Source organism: Lontra canadensis, unplaced genomic scaffold (assembly GCF_010015895.1).
Source record: "Lontra canadensis isolate GAN:19392208 unplaced genomic scaffold, GSC_riverotter_1.0 scaffold55, whole genome shotgun sequence".
In the NCBI taxonomy this organism is placed as follows: domain Eukaryota; kingdom Metazoa; phylum Chordata; class Mammalia; order Carnivora; family Mustelidae; genus Lontra; species Lontra canadensis.
This window is the reverse complement of record NW_022631049.1, coordinates 10110393-10131513: the sequence shown is the minus strand read 5'-3', so window position 1 is coordinate 10131513 and position 21121 is coordinate 10110393. Positions and strand designations below refer to the sequence as shown.

At 36.5% G+C, this 21121-nt stretch overlaps 1 pseudogene; it reads left to right on the top strand.

The window, feature by feature from the left end:
• Positions 1-4661: 4661 nt before the first annotated feature.
• On the top strand, positions 4662-8696 carry LOC116877986 (annotated as a pseudogene).
• Positions 8697-21121: the final 12425 nt, after the last annotated feature.

Below are 21121 nucleotides of genomic sequence, written 5' to 3'. Positions count from 1 at the left end.
AGGTACAAGATGTGTTAAATTTCTGAAAATGTACTCTAAAAAAAGTAGTTCATGAATTTTGTAAAACCCTTCTTCATTTTTTTACTGAACAATATTTTAAAAACTTTTTAAAGCCACCAATACTCTTACAATGTAAGGTAATACCCTTACAGGGATGGGCACTTTTTATTTTTCCTTTTTAAATTATTGATTCAAATGTCAGGTTTGAATTAAATAGCCTTATCAGGAATTCTTAAGGAAATTATTTGTGTAAAAAGGTTTTTTTTTGTTTTGATTAAACAGTAGTCTGTCTCATAAACTTTTTTTTTTCCACACCAACTTATTTCTGAGTTAAAATTATTGTGGCTTTTATACATTGTATGATTTAAGGTCTTTCAAAGCACAGTTTTTACACAGTAACAACTAATATTTTTCTTTTATTTTTTATTATAGTATTTCACACTGCTTTACAGACATTCGTAGACTCTTGTACCACCCGTGTGAGGTAGGTAGGTCGAGTTATCATCCAGAGCCTCTGTGGGGACTGCTGCCATAGCAGAATGGTTGTTTCTAAGACAAAGGTCAGAAAAGGGATGTTAATAAACAGTCCTCAGGTTTAAGGGACTTTTTTAGGATTACATCTTAAATTCCAACAAATCAGATTTAGGAGTTACTGAAAGTGAAATTGATCCATCCCTCATCCAAACTTTGCAATACTTTCCTGTTCTGACATCATTTAGATAGTTAGCTGTATTATCAGATTAGAAACCATTGTATGCGGCTGCTGAAAGGAAAAGGAGGCAAAAAGCTAAACATGGGATGAATTCTGAACCTTTTAACCTGGCTGAAGTACGTTGGTCCCTGTTATGCAAATACCTTCAATCCTCTGCTAAGTTCAGTGGAAATAATTTTCTTGAATGACAGGTTTATTCAGCAAGGATTCAGTTGGTGATTAATCCCCCTTTGATCTAGGGTATTTCACTTAACTACCAGTTACCTCGTTCTGACAAAGTGCAACTGAGATTAGGGAGATCACTAGAACACTACCAGGGTGTGCGTTTATTCTCTCTAACCTTTTAAAGCAAGGGCCAAGAATGCAATTTATTTTCAGTATTTGAAGATGTAAAGTCCTGTCTGCTAAGTTAGAAAGTCAATTGAATACCAAATGAAGTTTATTTCTTTACGTAATAGAACAAACATTTCTTTTTGCTTCGACTAACAATGATTTTAAGAAACATAGGCTTTGAAGAAAGAAGAAACAAAGACTACATTCTAAGTATATCTTCTAGTTTTGTTTCATGTACTAGAATGTATACTTATTGGCCCTGAGATAAACCAAAAATCAAAGCAGTGGCTATAACTTAGGTTGAGAAAATGCTTCTATTTTATTAAACTGCATGGTTTCTCCCTGCCCTCCCTCCATTAAAAAATGTCATGCTATGTGGTAAAGAAATCCAATGAGGAAAACATATTGTAATACACAATTATTCATCTTAAGACTTACGGTTTCAAAGCTTTATTTGTTAACTTAGTCCTTCCTTGAGAAAAAGGGGCTTGTTATATTGCCACCATAAGAATAATCACATTCTTTTCCAGAATGATTTTTTTTTCCCATAAAGGTAAATGATGCCATTACAAAAATTATCCAGATTATTTTAAATTATCAAAATAACTACTTTCTGCTATATTGTTTACTATTTCTTCTGCCTTTTTCTCATTTAATTGGCTACTCTTCTTCCATAACTTTGAACTTTAAAATACTTTATGGAATTTTGCACAAATTTTAAGAATAAAATTTTAAGATGTGTTTTATGCTAGGCTTCTTAAAGAATTAGCTTTTGAAAACTATTAGCAACATCAGTGTCAATATTCATCTTCCAAGATACCAAATTTGGAGATTTATTCCTTAAGTATATTTCAAGGTTGACTCTTTAAAAAAGAAACATGATAATTTGTAACAAAAATAGTTTTAAAACACTAAATTATTATTGATTAATTTTATTACAGACAAGGCATTTTTTAAATGCTTTATAATTTGTTCATTATTCTAATAGGACTTTAGGATACAAGTTACATGTTTAGATAACTTTCCCCACACATATTTTTGTCTCAAACATTCTGTGATCCAATTTCTGAATTGAAACAATGGCTTGTACACATCTAATTCATGTTGGTGCCAAGCCAGTCTCTCTAGTTCCAATTTAGTAACCAATCTGTTTCTAAATATCTTCTGATAGCAAGTTACCTAACCAAAGCAAAATTGACCTTCTCACTTGGGCAGCACATATACCAAAGCAAAATTGAGAAGCAGAAAAAGATAGAAGGGCAGGATCCCTGGCTATATTGCTAAGAAACTAGTATGTTTAATAATTAACTACTCTATGCAGTCAATATTTAGTTGATAAATGTTGCAGTATATTTTGAAATATGCCATCAGAGACTCTAGATGAAACGTATGTATACACATATGTGTGTGTATTTGTGTAATATATGTTACTGTATCTGACTTGGTGGGTTTCCCTATGAAATGTTTATGTTAATGTCAAAGGAAGAGTATTTAAAGTCAAATATCTTCTCTCCAAACATGTTAACAGTAATGGAGAGGCTCAATAAAATGAAAATTAACGGAGAGCTCATGCAATTACTCTGAAAAATTACTCTTAGGAGCAAAAGCCTTTTCAACCAGCTTCTAATGTTTTTTCATCAGCTGTTTTATGGAGATGATAATGTTATTGTGTATGTATAGCCTGGAGCAGTCAATGCCTTATCTGTATTTCTAGTTTACTGTGAGGTCCAGATTGCTTTCTTTAGGCCCTGACTAATCTGTGTAATTGTCAGCAGTGTGGTGCTAATAATGTCCGGTGCGTAACATTTATGGATTGACAGGTACACTGGGATGGAAACCACCTACTGAATTGTTTTTTCCAGTAAGACATGTGGAAATTTGCATGTCTTAATAATCCATTAAACATTTGAAGTCAAACTGTATTTTTCTCCTTTAAATGTCTTTTTTTTAAATGATAGTATCTGTAAAAACAATATTGTTTAGTTAATATACTACTATTAATAAAAATGAAAAATGAATAATTATGCCTCTTAAAATTTTTACTTTTTCTTTCAAAGGACTTGAGTGCCCTCTGCAGGCTATAAAGGGATAATTAATGACTGTATTCAAACCCTGTGATTTTTTTCCCTTTAAGAAGCATAGCCTGAATTAAGTGGGATCCATTTTATTTATAATGTTAGCTTTGTTAATTTGTCAGTGATTGAAGCTAGAGTTCCTTTGTCAGTTTTATAGTTGTATTTAGTGTGAAAAGTATTATTACCATTGATTTTCCAAATCACTTAGCTGGGGCTCTTTAAATGTTGGAACTATATACATTGGAACTAATAATACACGTTCCCTCATAGAAAGGAGATCAAGAAAACATTTAGCTATTTTGAAATTTATTGGGGCTGTAGAAAATAACTTGGTTATTTCCCTTTACATTTTTAGGGTATTATACATTCGGTATGAAGCCTTTTTCAATATGTATCATGTAAAATTTTTAAATTACATACAAGTTCTATGTATTGATCTTGTTGATGAGTGGTGATTGTGTTCAAGTTAAAAAACAAGGCTTCTTGGAATTTCTTTAAAGAAAGAATTGAACAGATAATGGTTTGTTGTGTTATTGTATAGGTCTGCTAACTAAAAAGAGCATTTCTGTTTGAAGAGCAAAAAGCAGAGGTTTCATTGAGTCCCTCATTTCAGTGTACCCATACTTTCTCAGCAGGTGTAACAGTTCTGTTCCTAAAGAATACAGGAGTTCATTTTGTATGTAAGCTATAGAACCAGAGTGCCAGTGGCACTTCTGATTCACTTAAAGCTGCCAGGGAAACTAAACATGATGAGAACAAGGGGAATGACTGGGTCAAATTAATAGAAATAGATCTTTTTGCAAGCAACATAATGATCCTGATCATCAACCTTGAAAAGTAAATTGGAACAAGCAAATTGCTGTTGAAAAATTCTTTCAGCACTCTGCTGTTGCTACTCAGCTAGTCATGGCTCAGCCAGGGGCAAGGAAAAAAAATGCACTCAGTTTTGTATTAACAAAGGCAACATTATTAAAGTGAATGTTTGCATTGTGTTTATTGAAGTGTTCAAAGAACATTTGTTGCATCTTCAACCTGCTCTTCTCCAGACTAGTACGGTGCATGAGTGATAGTAAAAATGAGTTATGTATGCATTTTAGAAAGATAACTGACATTTAACTTAAATGTTTCTGAATGATATTCAAAATATTTAAGCATCAGACTTCGATATTCTTTTTTGAAGATTTTCATCTAAGAAATGTATCCCCTAAAAAAAAAAAAAATTCATTTGCTTGACTATACTACTTCAGATTACTTCCAAATGCTCAATAAAACTTTCCTCCCAGAAACAACAGTGCATAGGGAATAATGGGCTGAAAGCAATCAAACAAAAAATGAAAACAGCTGTGAAGTTGCTGAAGTGAATGTATAATAATATATTTTATGTGCATTGGAGAAACAGCGTGGTAAGTATGAGCACTTGTGTGAGCTACAGTTGTCTTGAACTACCTCATAAAAACTAAGCTGAGAAAAGTCAAGACAGCAAATGATAATATGTAAGTCTGACATTTAAAAATTTAAGAAGTATTATATGTACTGGTAAAATGGGTAATTAATAATTAAAAGTTCAGAAAGAATTTTAGCTTTCACCTATCTAAAATGAATAACTTAAATCACTTTTATATTTTAGGAGTAAAAAAAGTACAGTACTTAATGGGGATTAAAGTACAGTATTTTACTTGGTCTCTTAATAAGTTGTTAATGAATGCAATTCAGTATTCTGCAGTCTCCTATGCACTGACTAATTTCTGAAGAACTGTTTTCTTAGATTCACCACCAGGACAGGTTGTCAGTCTTCTACATTTCAACCTAAAAATTTATCTGGCACAATTAGCAAAGATTATTAGCCCATGCTGGAGGCTGTTGAGAACCTCTTTGCCAGATATTTTATTATTTACCATGTCTATAACATACATTTACAGAGTATTATATATTTATTACTTTAAAGTCCAGAAAGAATTGATAAAAATTACCTTAAAGTTATGAATTACTATATAGAAGTTTATATTTAAAATGAACTTTAACATTTCCCTAAAGAACTATCGTCCATAATCTTAAAAAACTTTTTTTAAAATTTTTTAAATTTATTTTCAGCGTAACAGTGTTCATTGTTTTTGTACCACACCCAGTGCTCCATGCAATCCGTGCCCTCTCCAATACGCACCACCTGGTTCCCCCAACTTCCCACCCCCCGCCCCTTCAAAACCCTCAGATTGTTTTTCAGAGTCCATAGTCTCTCATGGTTCACCTCCCCTTCCAATTTCCCTCAACTCCCTTCTCCTCTCCATCTCCCCTTGTCCTCCATGCTATTTGTTATGCTCCACAAATCAGTGAAACCATATGATAATTGACTCTCTCTGCTTGACTTATTTCACTCAGCATAATCTCTTTCAGTCCCAACCATGTTGCTACAAAAGTTGGGTATTCATCCTTTCTGAGGGAGGCATAATACTCCATGGTGTATATGGACCACATCTTCCTTATCCATTCGTCCGTTGAAGGGCATCTTGGTTCTTTCCACAGTTTGGCGACTGTGGCCATTGCTGCTATAAACATTGGGGTACAGATAGCCCTTCTTTTCACTACATCTGTATCATTGGGGTAAATACCCAGTAGTGCAATTGCAAGGTCATAGGGAAGCTCTATTTTTACTTTCTTGAGGAATCTATGCTGTTCTCCAAAGTGGCTGCACCAACTTGCATTCCCACTAACAGTGTAAGCGGGTCCCCCTTTCTCCACATCCCCTCCAACACATGTTGTTTCCCGTCTTGCTAATTTTGGCCATTCTAAGTGGTGTAAGGTGGTATCTCAATGTGGTTTTAATTTGAATCTCCCTGATGGCTAGTGATGATGAACATTTTTTCATGTGTCTGATAGCCATTTGTATGTCTTCATTGGAGAAGTGTCTGTTCACATCTTCTGCCCATTTTTTGATATGATTGTCTGTTTTGTGTGTGTTGAGTTTGAGGAGTTCTTTATAGATCCTGGATATCAACCTTTTGTCTGTACTGTCATTAGCAAATATCTTCTCCCATTCTGTGGGTTGCCTCTTTGTTTTGTTGACTGTTTCCTTTGCTGTGCAGAAGCTTTTGATCTAGATGAAGTCCCAAAAGTTCATTTTCGCTTTTGTTTCCTTTGCCTTTGGAGACATATCTTGAAAGAAGCCTAAAATTTGTATGGAATCAGAAGAGACCCCAAATCGCTAAGGAAATATTGAAAAACAAAAATAAAACTGGCGGCATCACATTACCTGATTTCAAGCTTTACTACAAAGCTGTGATCACCAAGACAGCATGGTACTGGCATAAAAACAGACACACAGACCAGTGGAACAGAGTAGAGAGCCCAGATATGGACCTTCAACTCTATGGTCAAATTATCTTCGACAAAACAGGAAAAAATATACAGTGGAAAAAAGACAGTCTCTTCAATAAATGGTGCTGGGAAAACTGGATAGCTATATGTAGAAGAATGAAACTTGACCATTCTCTTACACCGTACACAAAAATAAACTCAAAATAGATAAAACTCAACGTGAGACAGGAATCCATCAAAATCCTTGAGAATATAGGCAGTAACCTCTTTGATATCAGCCACAGCAACTTCTACCTTCGGAAAATATTCTAAGCCTTGTTTCATTTGAATATGTATACATGCACATATATACATGTGTATAAGTAAGTAAAACAAGAGAAATATAAGCTCCAGAGCACTGGTCTCACCTATTAGTTTACAAATCTTTCCTCCACCTCCCATGCCAATATTTTGAACTTCTTGAGGACAATAACATTTATCTTCCCATCTTTGTATTCCCAGTGCCATGAGAAACACAAAAGAAGCTTAGTCTTGATTCAGTGGAGTAGTAAAATGTTAAATACATAATAAAGCAGATTGTCTTTCCACCTAAAACAAATCAATGGTGTTTGAGTGATTATGGTTTTGCATGTGTGTATAAGAAGTTCATTGTTCAAACAGTGGTTCAGTCCACATTCAGCACAGGTGATTTCTGCCCTGTGATTGCCATCTATAGCACTATTCAGAGAAATTGTCACCATTTGTGACACTTCTTCAGACATACTGTGCAGAGCTTTGGCTCAGCCTGTTAGACCAGCAACAGCTGAGGCCTGTGGTTGCTGCCCATCATAGGACACATTCTTTGCAGTTATGCTTCAGCGAACCTTAAAGCCCTTGGTGCTCACTTCTTAGAAATCCTTTCTGGAGCTCATTCTACAATGGCTTTGTGAGTTCCCCACTATTCACCAGAGTTGATCCTGATTTTGTTCAATATAATATGACCTGATACGCTATGACTCCTCTCATCCCATAAAGCCAGAACTTTCAGTGATTCCCATATACCGATATAATAATGTCACCAGTATCCAAGAATTCCAAATGATTATTTTGAACATATACATTAACCACAAAGGCAGAGTGGTGTAGAGGAAATCTACAACATTTTTTCCATAACCACAAAGGCAGAGCGGTGTAGAGGAAATCTATAATCTTTGAAGTCATACACAGCTGATTTCAAGACCTGCCACTTACAAGTTGGGTGGTCCTGGATAAATTACTTAACTTCTGTGATCCTCCCTTTCCTCCTAGCTTCATAGGATTATTGCTTTAAATGATACCAAGTTATCTGCATAGGTATTCAATGTTCTTTCCCTTCTATATCATAAGTTAAGAATGGCCTTTTCATGTAACCGTTTCTGCTTATAATTAGACAGTTATACCTTCAGATTATCAAAATTATATGAGTTGTCCATTTGACCTTGGTGAGGGTTTTTTTTGTTTTATTCTTGTTTTTTTTAAGTAAGTTATATACCCAACATGCGGCTGGAGCTCACAACCTCAGATCAAGAGTCACATGTTCTGTTTTGTGGTTCCTTTGACGTGAGGAACCATGAGCAGCAAAGTCTCCTGTGACCCTGTAGGAGGTGGTACAGGAAGTCCTACATGGGAACCATGTGCTGGAAGTTTTTGGAGACGGTGGAACTGCAGATCAGCCTGAAGAAATATGACCCTCAGAAGGACAAACTTTTCCTGGCTGCCATCAGTCAGTCTTAAGTCCACTCCCTGCCCCAAGTTCTTCATATGTGTTTTGAGGGACCAGTGGCACTTTGGTGAGGCCAAGGCAGTGGATATCCCTCACATGTCCCTCATATGGACATGAAGCACTAAAGAAACTCAACAAGAATAAAAAATTAGTCAAGAACCTGGCCAAGAAGTAGGATACATTTTTGGCTTCAGAATCTCTGATCAAGCAGAGCCACGAATTCTGGGCCCAGGCCTGAATAAGGCTGGCAGTTTGCCTTACTTGTTGACCCACAATGAGAACATGGTGGCCAAAGTAGACGAAGTGAAGTCCACCAACAAATTCAAGATGAAGAAGGTGCTGCATCTTGCAGTGGCTGTTGACCACATAAAGATGACAGGTGATGAGCTTGTGTACAACATCCACTTAGCTGTCAGTTTCCTGGTGTCATTGCTCAAGAAGAACTGGCAGAAAGTCTGGGCTTTATACCTCAAGAGCACCAGGGGCAAGCCCCACCACCTGTACTAAGGCACAGTTTAATAAACCCCAGTGCTTCCATTTAAAAAAAAAAAAAAAAAAAAAAGAGCCACATGTTCTACTGACTAATCAGTTAGGTGTCACTTTTGGGCTTGGGTTTTATATGTTCAGCTGTATCTTATCTTGTAGGGATGCCTACTCCACTGCTTGACCGGGCCCTTGGAATTAATAAACCGGCTGTAGAATTGAGTGGGTGTGTTTTTTTATTTCATTGTTTTATTTAAATTTCAGCTAATATACAGTGTAATATTGGTTTCTGGAATGAATTCAGTGATTCATCACTTACACAGGTGTAAGAGTTTTATAAAGTTTACTAAAGTTTAACAATTCATCATTATTCATAGGAGGACAGTCCCTCAAAATTCGTACTATAAGGTTTGAAAAAACAGTCATCTGTCAAAAGTGAGACTGAATGAAAATAAAATCCGCCAATAGAAACATCGAACAAATAACAATAATAGCCCACAAACCTTTAATAGAGCTTGATTCTAGAAGGTTTTTCTGTATGTCGTCCAAGATGTAGTCTATGCCATTCATAACTAATTGTTACATGTGAAAGTCATTTCTTCATAAGATGAACCACTGATTAAACCTGTGTCTGATGTCTGGTAAAGAAATGAATGTATCCGGAATATTGTGAAACTTACATTTATGTGACATACTGTACTAGGTATAGGAAAAAATGTAAAGATTGCTTGCTTTCCCAGAATTTATAATCTAAAAGATATAGAAATGTTTTAAGTATTAGCTGTTATCCCTGGAGTTTTCTTGAAATACTTTTTCCTATAAATAATAAGAAAATATTTATTCAGTTGGTAACATAATTTTTAATGTCAAACTGCTTGATTTATTGATATAATAAAACACTTCTTGAATTGTCAAATTTAGCTTCCTGGAAATCTAGTTACAGAACAAGGAGACTTAAATCTTAGAATGCTAAAAAGCATTGAAAATAATTTGCTTTTTCCCCACAGAATAGGGACATTTTGTTTACTTTTGTTTTACTGACACTTTTGCCCAAATTAGCTTGATTGAATAAAATACCCTAAGCTGCAGAGTTCTGATAGAAGGTGGGCATATTTCTTTATTTCCCCAGATCTGAGTCTCGACCACATTGGCAAGCCTCTCTGATGTCTGAAAGTGGAAAAATGAATGGTAGGATAACATTGAGGCCTCTGAGACCCTCAGTAACTCCTGTTGAAGACCACTCCTCTACACCCAAGGAAGGGAGGACCTTCCTAACTTCCCAGTCCTGCATCAGAGGGTTCCCTGGGGATGCCCAGTTGGTGGCGTCTTAGAGCTTCCTAGGGACTGCATGAACCCACAGCTACTAATGGGTATTTCTCTTTACGTTTCTGTTTCTAGCAAATGCACTGGTTTTACATTTTTAGTAGTCATATAAAGTTTCCTCCTTAAATATAAATTAAAATTGAATATATGACAGTATAAACTATACTGGAATTTAAATTAAATTTAAAAAATAAATTGAAAATGAACATTTATAAGGAAAGGTATCGAGTAAATAATAGTTCAGGTGGTATACGGTGAACAGAAAGGTGGAAACGCAGATGAGTGTAGAAAATTTATTTTGGGGGGGTTTTGAAAATCAGAATTCGACACTTAGGGAATCTAAAATAGAAGTAACTTTTCATGATGCTGCTCAAGATAGTTTTTCAGTAAAGTCCTCAGAGGGGCTAATAAGCAGTGTAGTCTGTGGAGAATATACTCTGGCTTTTGGACTAGACAGACACAATTCAAATGCCATCTCTGCACAAGTCAGCCATGGGCCCAGGCTCCTCACTTATAAACCAGGAGTCTTAACCTCATAAGGTTGTGTATGAATTAAATGGCATAGTACACAGAAAGAAAAAGTACATAGGTGTTGCTCATTCATTCCTTTTGACTCACCCTTGAATAATGTCAGCTGTTTCATTTTCTTCATAACTTCTGAACTGGAAGTAGGTCCCAATTATTTCCATTCCAATTTTTTTTTTTTTTTTTGGTAATGTGCTAGCAAAATGTGGGAAAACAGCATATTGAATTCCCATATTTACCGCAGTACAGAGAAGTTCAAAGCTTGTGTTAGTGGCAAAGTCAGATGTAGAGTTTCTTTTTTCTTTTTTTATATATTTATTTATTTTAAAAGATTTTATTTGTTTATTTATTTGTCAGAGAGAGAGAGAGAGAGCACAAGCAAGCACAGAGGCAGGCAGAGACAGAGAAAGAAGCAGGCTCCCTGCCGAGCAAGGAGCCTGTGTGGGACTTCATCCCAGAACCCTGGGATCACGACCTGGGCTGAAGGCAGCGGCTTATCCGACTGAGCCACCCAGGCGTCCCAATTATGTATTTTTTAAAATATTCTTTTTTAAAATTTTGTACTGTGTTATGTTAGTCACCATAAAATACATCATTTGTTTTTGATGCAATGTTCCAAGATTCATTGTTTATGTACAACACCCAGTGCTCCATGCAATATGTGCCCTCCTTAATACTGACCACCAGGCTCACCCGTCCCCAACCCCCAAAACACTCACTTTGTTTCTCCAAGTCCACAGTCTTTCATGGTTCATCTCCCCCTCCGGTTCCCCCCCGCCCCGTTCACTTTTCCTTTCCTTCTCCTAATATCCTCCACGTTATTCCTTAAGGTCCACAAGAAAGTGAAACCATATGATAATTGACTTTCTCTACTTACTTCACTCAGCATAATCTCCTCCAGTTCCATCCATGTTGATGCAAAAGTTGGGGGTTCATCCTTTCTGATAGCTGAGTAATATTCCATTGTGTAAATGGACCACATCTTTTTTTATCCATTCGTCTGTTGTTGAAGGACATCTTGGCTCTTTACACAGTTTGGCTATTGTGGAGATTGCTGCTATGAACATTGGGGTACATATGGCCCCCCTTTTTTTTCACTACATCTGTATATTTGGGGTAAATACCCAATAGTACAATTGCCAGGTCATAGGGTAGGTCTATTTTTAATTTTTTGAGGAATCTTCACACTGTTTTCCAAAGTGCCTGTACCAACTTGCATTCCCACCAACAGTGTAAGAGTTTTCATCTAGTTAAGCTAACCAGCTTCACTGCTTCTCCTTTTATGCACAGAATAAATGAACTTAAACACATATACGTTCTTCTAACAGATAATTTTCCTCTGCTTTGGTAACTAAAAGCTAAGAGCTGAAATGTTGACCTTTATTCAACATTTTCTAGAGCTTTTAAAATATATTTTTGGTTATCATCTTTGTATTGTGTTCCTTTTACTATTCTCTATTTTCTCCTTGTATCTAATTTTTATTTGATATTACTATCCTATTATATGGATTTTCATTAATTGATCTTTATTGTCATATCCTTTATTGTTGGTTTCCTCAAGTCATTTTTAGAATAAGTTTAAGAATAATTATATATGCAAAATAGTGTAGTTAACCTACCACTGATAATGTTCTAGGCAAAATTTAAGAGAAAAAGATTGGAGAGAATTTAATATGATCCTGAAACTGGTCATGTCAGATAGTTCCCTAGTGACTTCTAACTTCAAGCAGTTCATTCTTGCTAAAACGCAGTGAACTTAGTTAATGCCACCAATTATTGCTTTATATCAAAAGCCATTAGAATCTGTTTGACTATTTTTTTAAAATGAGACTCACTTCACTAACTCTACCAGCTTATGTATTCAAATGCATATCGTCTTTCAAATTAGTCTCCTCTAGAGATGATTCTAGTGAATCCAGCATAGCCAGAAAAATAATGAGGAGACTTCTCTTTGCAAAAGCCTTCAAAGCTAATTTAGAAGCTACAGAAGAAAAATAAACTTTCTGATTGCCTCTTCTCTTTAAATAAAACCCACTTTTTCTAGCTTAATCAACTGTCTTATATTCATGGAACTCAATTTTTAAGAAATCAAATATTTGGATGAATATGCCACATGATTTGAAGGCCATTCACAAAGAAAACGGAATTTCCAGAAAGACTTGGTACGATGACAGACTCAATGGAATAAGTGTTTAGTTAACCAAAGAGACTACTTTGAAGCTCTGTTGCAAGTTTGGGTGTTTGTTTCTAAATGCATCTCAGTAATAAGCACATCCCATACAGATAATTTACATGTTTCTAGGAAGCCAAAATATTTTCAATATCAGGATTTATTTGAGTTTTGTTTGATTAAAGCATAAAAATAAAATTTTTAAATAAAAATAGTAATTTGGGGGTCTTTATAGCAAAGATCTATTTTGATAGGAAAATTGCAGCAATTGAAACTCTAGTGTATAGAACTGGGGCTGCCTAAAATGAAGGGCAAATAACGGAGTAGTTATGCATGTGTTTTCATATTCTAATTTGAATACTTTATCAAGAGAAACTAAAAATTATGTTTTATAGGTCATTCTCATTCTTATAACAATCTTGTGATTATTTGTATTTAATGTTAAATATTACCTGACATTTTTAGTTCAATTATTTTTAGCTGTTCACCCACAAAGGCAATAAAGCTGACATAATTACCCCCTTTTAATTCACAAGAGACATGTATTTACCTATTTGTTATAAGGCTTTTCAAGCTAGCATGCTGTTACTGTGACAAGACTACTTTGAACACACAGTAGGTAAAATAATATCGTCTGTTGCACAGCAACCTCAATAGCTGAATGTTAATTTAACCAGTAAAGACAAAGTAATGGTAATAATAAGAACTCCTTTCTTCTGATGAAGTTAAAAATGGAACTCAAATTGTACTTGCATGGCTCATTGGCTTAGTAATCACTGGAAAAATCAACCACAGGGCAAAGCCTTATTGCAAAGCAGCAACTAGTTACTAGATCCTAGTTGAAGATCTCAGTGTAGAATCAGTGTAGATATTAGTGGCTTACTAGAGTATTTGGCACCTGGAGTAGATTATTTTTAATACCTATCACCTCCGTGTGACAAAATTATTTTCAGTGATAATCATGAAAGGAATAAGAATGATGTCCAGAAAAGGAATTCAGATAGTGAAAATTGTCTTTTATTGACCGTATGTATATGGATATTTTGGGGAGGTGGTTTTTTTTTGTTTTGTTTTGGCATAATAATCATGCCAATGGGGAAAAAAATAAAATGAAATATTTATTACAGAACAAATAAAAAGTATGAATACTTATAAGTTACACTAATGCACTTTAAAGGGGGGAACTTAATACCTACACAGTGGTCTGTCACAGTTAATGCATAATAGCATACAGTAACTGATATAATTTTAATAAAATCAAAACATCTGTAAAAAGTACAATTTAGATAACTAAATCATACCACTACATAGCATTCTATTTCCTTGAGTTATTCCTTTTTTTAAAGCTTTTTTAAAAAAAGATTTAATTTATTTATTTGACAGACAGAGATCACAAGTAGGCAGAGAGGCAGGCAGGGCAGGGGTGGGGGGAGGGAAGCAGGCTCTCTGTTGAACAGAGAGCCTGATACGGGTCTTGATCCCAGGACCCTGGGATCATGACCTGAGCCAAAGGCAGAGGCTTCAACCCACTGAGCCACCCAGGCACCCTCCTTGAGTTATTTTCTACTTGAAAAAAAAATGATTAACAATAAAAAAGAAATACAATTCAAATAAAATTCAATACAATTCAAATAAAATTCAATACAATTCAAATAAAATGCAATACAATTCAATTCAATACAATAAAAAAATTCAATACAACAAAAGAAATATAATTCAAATAAAATTCAATAAAAAAGAAATACAATTCAAATTTAGTAAGAGATTCAATGTTTGAAAAAAGATTTACACTTTTCAGGCAAAAAGTTCATATTTCAGATTTAGCATGTTGTCTCACTGTCGTAATAAAAACTTCCCAGGGACACGTGGGTGGTCTCCAGAGGGAAATTTTAAGGATTCATTACACATAAATATTTACTTATGCCATACAAATGCGTAATGTTCTAGGCTGATTCTGAACGGAGATTGTAGCAACTAGCATTTGTTAGGCACTTACTGTTGATTAATCCTTAGGCATTTTCTCTCTCAATCCTCCCAATGACCCCTGGAAGTTTGGTACCTCCATTTCGTACAGGAGGGAAATTGGAGTTTGGCAAGATAGAATGATGGGCCAGAATCTGGGCACGGGGCAGCCAGTCTCAGGAGTACCCTCCTCTATACAGTGCCTCCCAGGAAGCAAACCTGATTCTTTGGCAGTTGGAATAAAGAGACCTCACATCCCTTTCCAGCACCACCCCCACCAACTCGTCTCCTTCCTAAGACAGGTAAGATGGAAGTTACTCTAAACCCTGAACTTAGTAACACTGATTCAGTCCATCTGTTCCCTAATTAGGTCAGTGTGACCATTTCTCCACTTCCGTCTTTCACAACCCTTCCTTTAACAAGATGTACCACTCAGTTTATGTGTACTTTCCAGCAAGCCTGCCAATGGTACTTGATCGTCAGCCGTAAGATAAATTTTCAGTCCCGACTCCATTTTCACAAGCAAATGACTCACTAAAATTTCATCATCAAGAGGTGAGAGAAAAACGTAAATGTAATTCTTTGAAATGTCTCCTTTGGGTTCAGGGAACATACATGGTAGGGGCTAATTGTCAGAAAGTTTAATTGTTACCCTGTACCAAGCTTCCCTTGTGCACTGGGGCACACCATAGGTGCTAATAGTGAGAAAATTTGACTGTAGCTCTGCTCCGCTCTCTTCATTAAGCTAATGGAACATTTTGCTTTCATTTTCTCCCTAGGGTGGCTGTAGGAGTACAACCTTATAATTGTTGCTCTTACTGTAATTGGAGGTAGTAGGAGTATATATAATCTTATTGTCTTTCCTATGTGGTGGTAGTTTATTTATGACCTATTGATAATTCCCAGCCAGCAGCAGAAAACTCAGTGAGTATTACATTAGCCTTCCCTCCTAGAAGAGTGCCTACCAAACAAAGACCATTATTAATCAGAGGGAACACGTACTAGGGATGGCCCATCATACCGCAAAAAATGACCCCTCTGAGTATCATGGATATTTCTTTTTTTCAATAAAATTAATGAAGCCTTTTGTCTTTCTTTACCTTTCCTTAGACGTATTAACAAAGCCTCATGAATCTTTCTGGGATTCTGCACATCTTCAAAGTAATGGGGAGTCTCATTCGGCCACTGAAGTCCTTGGAGCATAATGGGCCATGAGAGAAACATCAAAATTTAGCATCCGCCACCCTGATTCAGGACACTGGGGTGTACTGAGTACAGCCCAAGGTCAGCAGGACCCTCCCCAGAGGAGGAATATGGGGACACCCTAGGAACCTGTTGATAATACAAATGAGGAGATCTGCTGAGGCACAAACATCTCTATTGCCTAACCTTGACCTCTTACAACATATTTTGATAAAATAACCCTTTAACTATCTTTTACAAGCTGGAACGTCTTTTAGGACACGGAGTATTCTCTGAAAATTCTCCACAACCTATGTGTTCTATTTGGCTTTCATTAAAGGGTCACTATGGAGAACTTGCATATTAACGATTTTGCTGTTTAAAATAGTTCCATTCAAGGACTGTTCCTCACTTCTGAACTGAAGGTATCTTCTGAGGTCAGTACACAGAGCTCATATATATAAACAAGTGAGGCTGACATCCATGAGAACATAGAATTATGTGCCCCACCCCCACTAGATGATTGAACATGCAAGAATTAAATGGCAGATTGGATGCATAGTCAAATATATGAATTGTCAAAACTTAAATTCTGCAAATTGGCATTTGGTCAATTAACTCTTATGTGGCAAGCACAACACTGAAAATCTTCACAGAGATGATTTTGTTTTCTACTCCTGTGGTAGTGCAGAACAATGGCCTCCGAACAAGCCTGTGTCCTAATGGACACAGGTGGACCAATGTAATCACCAGGATCACAATGAGCAAGGAAAGAGTGTCAGAGTCAGAGAGGAAAATATGACCCCAAAAGCAAAAGTTGAAGTGATGTGGCCATGAGCCAAGGAATGTGGGCAGCCTCACAGGCTGGAAAAGGCAAGAAAATGGATTATCTCTCTAGAGACTCTGGCAAGAATGTGGTCCTGACAACCCATTTAGGACCTCTAACCACCAGGACTATAAATGGCGAGTCCATGTTGTTTTAAGTCACTAAATCTGGGGTAATCTGTTGAAACAGCAATAGGACACTATATAACTCTCCACAGTTTTATAAAACAGACTCATCATCTCCATTTTATAGTTGAGGGAGCTAATATTTCAGGGATTCGAGTGGTTTAGCCCACCCTGTTTCCTCTCACAACGCATGGGGGGTGTGGCCAGTTTTGAGTAGAACTGTATTCTCTCCTGAAGCAGATGTGTTCTCCCAAGGCTCTGGAAAGATGCAAGATGCACGCATTAGGTAACTTGCTAACTGCACACCTACTCTTTCATCTCCAGGTATCAGATTAGATGACTTTTCTAAAAAAAAAAGATTTATTATTTATTTGAGGAGGAGCAGCAGCAGGAGAGGGAGAGATAGTTCCAAGTGGATTCCCTTCTCAGCACAGAGCCCCAGAGCAGGGCTTGATCCCAGGACCCTGAGATCATGACCTGAGATGAAATCAAGAGTCAGATGCTTAACGAACTGGCACCACCCAAGCGCCCCTAGGTTTGAAGACTTTTTCATAAGCTTAGCTGAGTTTTTTATTTTCTAAAAAGGTGGCAGTTTTGTGAAGATTAACTCAGCATTTCTGAAACCAGAGCTTCTTATATTGTTCCTTCTTTTAGCAGAAATTTTCCTTTGTCTCACCATTCAAGTTTAGACTCAAAAACTATACCAGGAGGGAATAAACAGTCTGTGAGGGGAAGGGACTTAATTGCGTTTCCCAGTTTGCAACAATAACTGCAATCAGGTAGGGTCTTAGAGAAAGATGTCATATTCCAGTTTCAATTGGGCAGCCCACATAAATGGAGAGTGTACTTTTGGAGAGTTAATGGTCATTCTCCATGTTCCTAACATCATGGCTCCCTGGATTCTGTAGCAAGTCTAGATATAAAGGCCTAAGCCTTTAGGTTTGTTCTGGATTGAAGCACAATTGGCTTTACAGAAGATAACAGTTCATTACACATCTCCCTTTTCTGTGTGGTCCAAGTGAAGGCAACCCCATGTGACCCAGGCATGGCCAATCAGGGTACAGTATGTTAAGTCCTGACCACAGTGATTGGTTCAGGGATCAAGAAGGATGGCCCAGAGTTCTTAGGCCTTTACTGCCAGAGAAGGAAAGATGTTTTCTCTTCCTCGGAAGCTATCAGAGTAATATAAGCCTATGACTCATGCATCTGTGGCCATTTTTACTGAACATTTGAGGCACTCATCTGCTGCGAGAGAGAGCAGCCAACACCCAGGAGCTGAGAGTTGACAGAAATTCCAGTAGAAAGAAAGAAAGAAAGAAACAAACAAAGAAATTCTAGTACATAAGCCAACAAAACACCCTTTTCAAATTTAAGTTAGATGGATATGTATTTGTCATTAAAGTAGTGTATATGTTAAATTTAACTTTTCAGGACACCTAGGTGGGTCAGATGGTTAAGCATCTACCTTCGGCTAAATCATGGTCTTAGGGTTCTGGGATTGCACCCCACGTCACACTCCCTGCTCAGCGGGAAGTCTGTTTCTCCCTCTGCTCCTCACCTTGCTTGTGCTCTCTCTCTCTCATGCTTTCTCTTTCTCAAATAAGTAAGATCTTTAAAAAATTTTATTTTTCAAAAAGGTGATATCATACCTGAAGAAAATGGCATAAAGCAAAAGTCTCATCTGCCCATTCCCATCCCATAGGTTAATAATAGTCATTCTTAATTTTTAAGATTTTTTAATTTTATAGTTGCATATACAAGCAACTATAAAAATGCATCTGTATTGGGTGCCTGGGTGGCTCAGTGGTTAAAGCCTCTGCTTTCAGCTCAGGTCATGATCTCAGGGTCCTGGGATAGGGCCCCACATGGGGCTCTCTGCTCAGCAGGAAGCCTGCTTCCCCCTCCCTCTTTGCCTGCCTCTCTCTGTCTACTTGTGATCTCTGTCAAATAAATAAAAAACAAAATCTTAAAAAAAAATCTGTATTTTCTCCATTTTACCACATAAAATGAATTAGACATACTGTTTTCCAACTTGCTTTTTTCACCTAACAGTGTATCTTGTCCAAATTTTCCTTTCAATAGATAGAGGACTTCCTCCTTTATGCAGCTAGATAGTATTACAGAATCCATTTTGATTAGAAGGACCTTGGAAAATCAGGTTGATTTTGAGGAGTTGGGTCAACTCTATCTGAGAAAATAGGATTGCTCCATGGCAAAGAATATACAGAATTTCTAGGCTCCCTTCTTAATATATCCAAATCTCCTTTTTTTTTTTTTTTGCATATTAACAAGCTTACTGTTCCCCAGAAATTAACATCAAAATTTAGGGCAACAGTTGCCATGAAAATTAAGAATGACCTACCCTGTATATATAAGCTTGAAACATGAACCCAGGATAAATAGAACTGTGGCATAGGTTGGAAATCTACAACTCAGTTTGGTTTTCTTTGTACAGTGTTTAAAATTTTTTAACTACTTGCTAATATTTAAAAACTTTATATTGGGCTATTTCCTACTAATATTGTAGTATTTAATTTATAATATCTCATTTCAATATTTCATACTCAATACAGATTTCTGGTTTCCCTGGGCAACCTGGACTGCTCATTTCCACAAGGTCACAACAGGCTAAAGTTGTACAGCACGTTTCAGGTAGTTGGTCAGTAAACACATGTAGGACTTCATCTGGAGATGGCAGGTTAAGCATACACATTTCCTCTGACACCCTTACCAAAACTCACAGGAAGTATAATATTAAGATGTTTTTGAAAAGTTTTTTTTTTTAAATAGCTATAAAGTCTCAAAGACAGTAGGAAAGGAGATGATAGCAACAGAATGTTGGAAGGTGGAAAGCTGACAAAGAGAAAATTGAGTCTTAAGGCAATTATGGGAAAGAAAAAAAAAACAAAAACAAAAACTCAGCATGCTTTGCACATTGAATTTCTAAATCCTCAGGGATTGATGGCCCCAGAGACTTAAGAAGATGTATATGAAGATGAACTGTAAGTGGGAAGAGTGGTAGACAGATTTAACTAGATGCCATCCCTTCCTCTACCTGGGAGAAAACCAGTACCTTATTCCCTTACAGAGCTAGGAGAAAGAGGGCCTCTGGACTTGGGGGGAAGGGAGCCTAGGAGAAGTTACTAATGTTGACCCTGTACCGAAAATGTATTCCTACTAAATGTTGAAACTACTGCCCACATGCCTCCCAACCTGGCTTCCAGAAAGCAGACAGCTTTATAAACCCAGGGAGGCGTAATAAAGGTTCTTTTTTGGAAATCTGACCTCACCACGAAAAATGACCTAGAAATACTGATATGGGCTGGGAGTTCTCATAAACAGAACAGACTGTTGACTCTGCAACAAGACCCATAATCGTCAAGCCTCCCAGGCTATCCGGAGAACTTTCACTGAGCTTTTAAGTAATCCATTCTTCATTATTATCAAGCAGCTACAGATTATTAGATATCTGAGGGAAACTTCCAACATAAAAGATAAAGTCCAAAATGAACCAAAAGAAAAAAAACAAGTAAGTTGCAACTTAGAGGAAAACAAAGACTACAGAGGAACATGAGAACTTCTTAAAAAAGCTATCATTAAAATTTTCAGAGAAAACAAATTTTTTTCAGAGAAATAAAAGATGATATTGCATCCATGAAATAGGAGTTTCCATTACAAAGGAATATTCAGAAAAATGTAAAAGAAAAAATTCTTGGAAATTAAAAGTTTGATAAAAGAAATGAGAAATTCAAATAAATGGATTAGAAGAAAAACTGAGAAACTCTCCCAGAACTCAGATTAAAATACAAATAGAAAATACAGGAGTGGGGAACCTGGGTGGCTCAGTGGGTTAAAGCCTCTGCCTTCGGCTCAGGTCATGATCTCAGGGTCCTGGGATCGAGTCCCGCATCGGGCTCTCTGCTCAGTGGAGAGCCTGCTTCCTCCTCTCTCTCTCTGCCTGCCTCTCTGCCTACTTGTGATATCTGCCAAATAAATAAATAAAATCTTAAAAAAAAAAAAAAGAAAATACAGGAGTAGGCTTAAGAGAAATACAGGAGATTATACCTGAATAATAGGATGGCAAGGAAGATAAAGTAGAAATCACCAACAAAAACATTCATAAAAATTTCCCAAAATTAAATGAAGAATATGATTTCCACATTGAAAATATCCAGTAAGTTAATAAAAAGTAGACTTATAATAGGCTCCTAAATATCAGATTTCAGAACTCAGAGGATAATTAGAAGATTCACAGTGTTTCCAAAGAAAGGAAACAGATTAAATATAAACAATCAAGATTGAGAAACAGACTTCCCTATAGACTGCAAGAAAGTAGAATAAAATGGTGTATT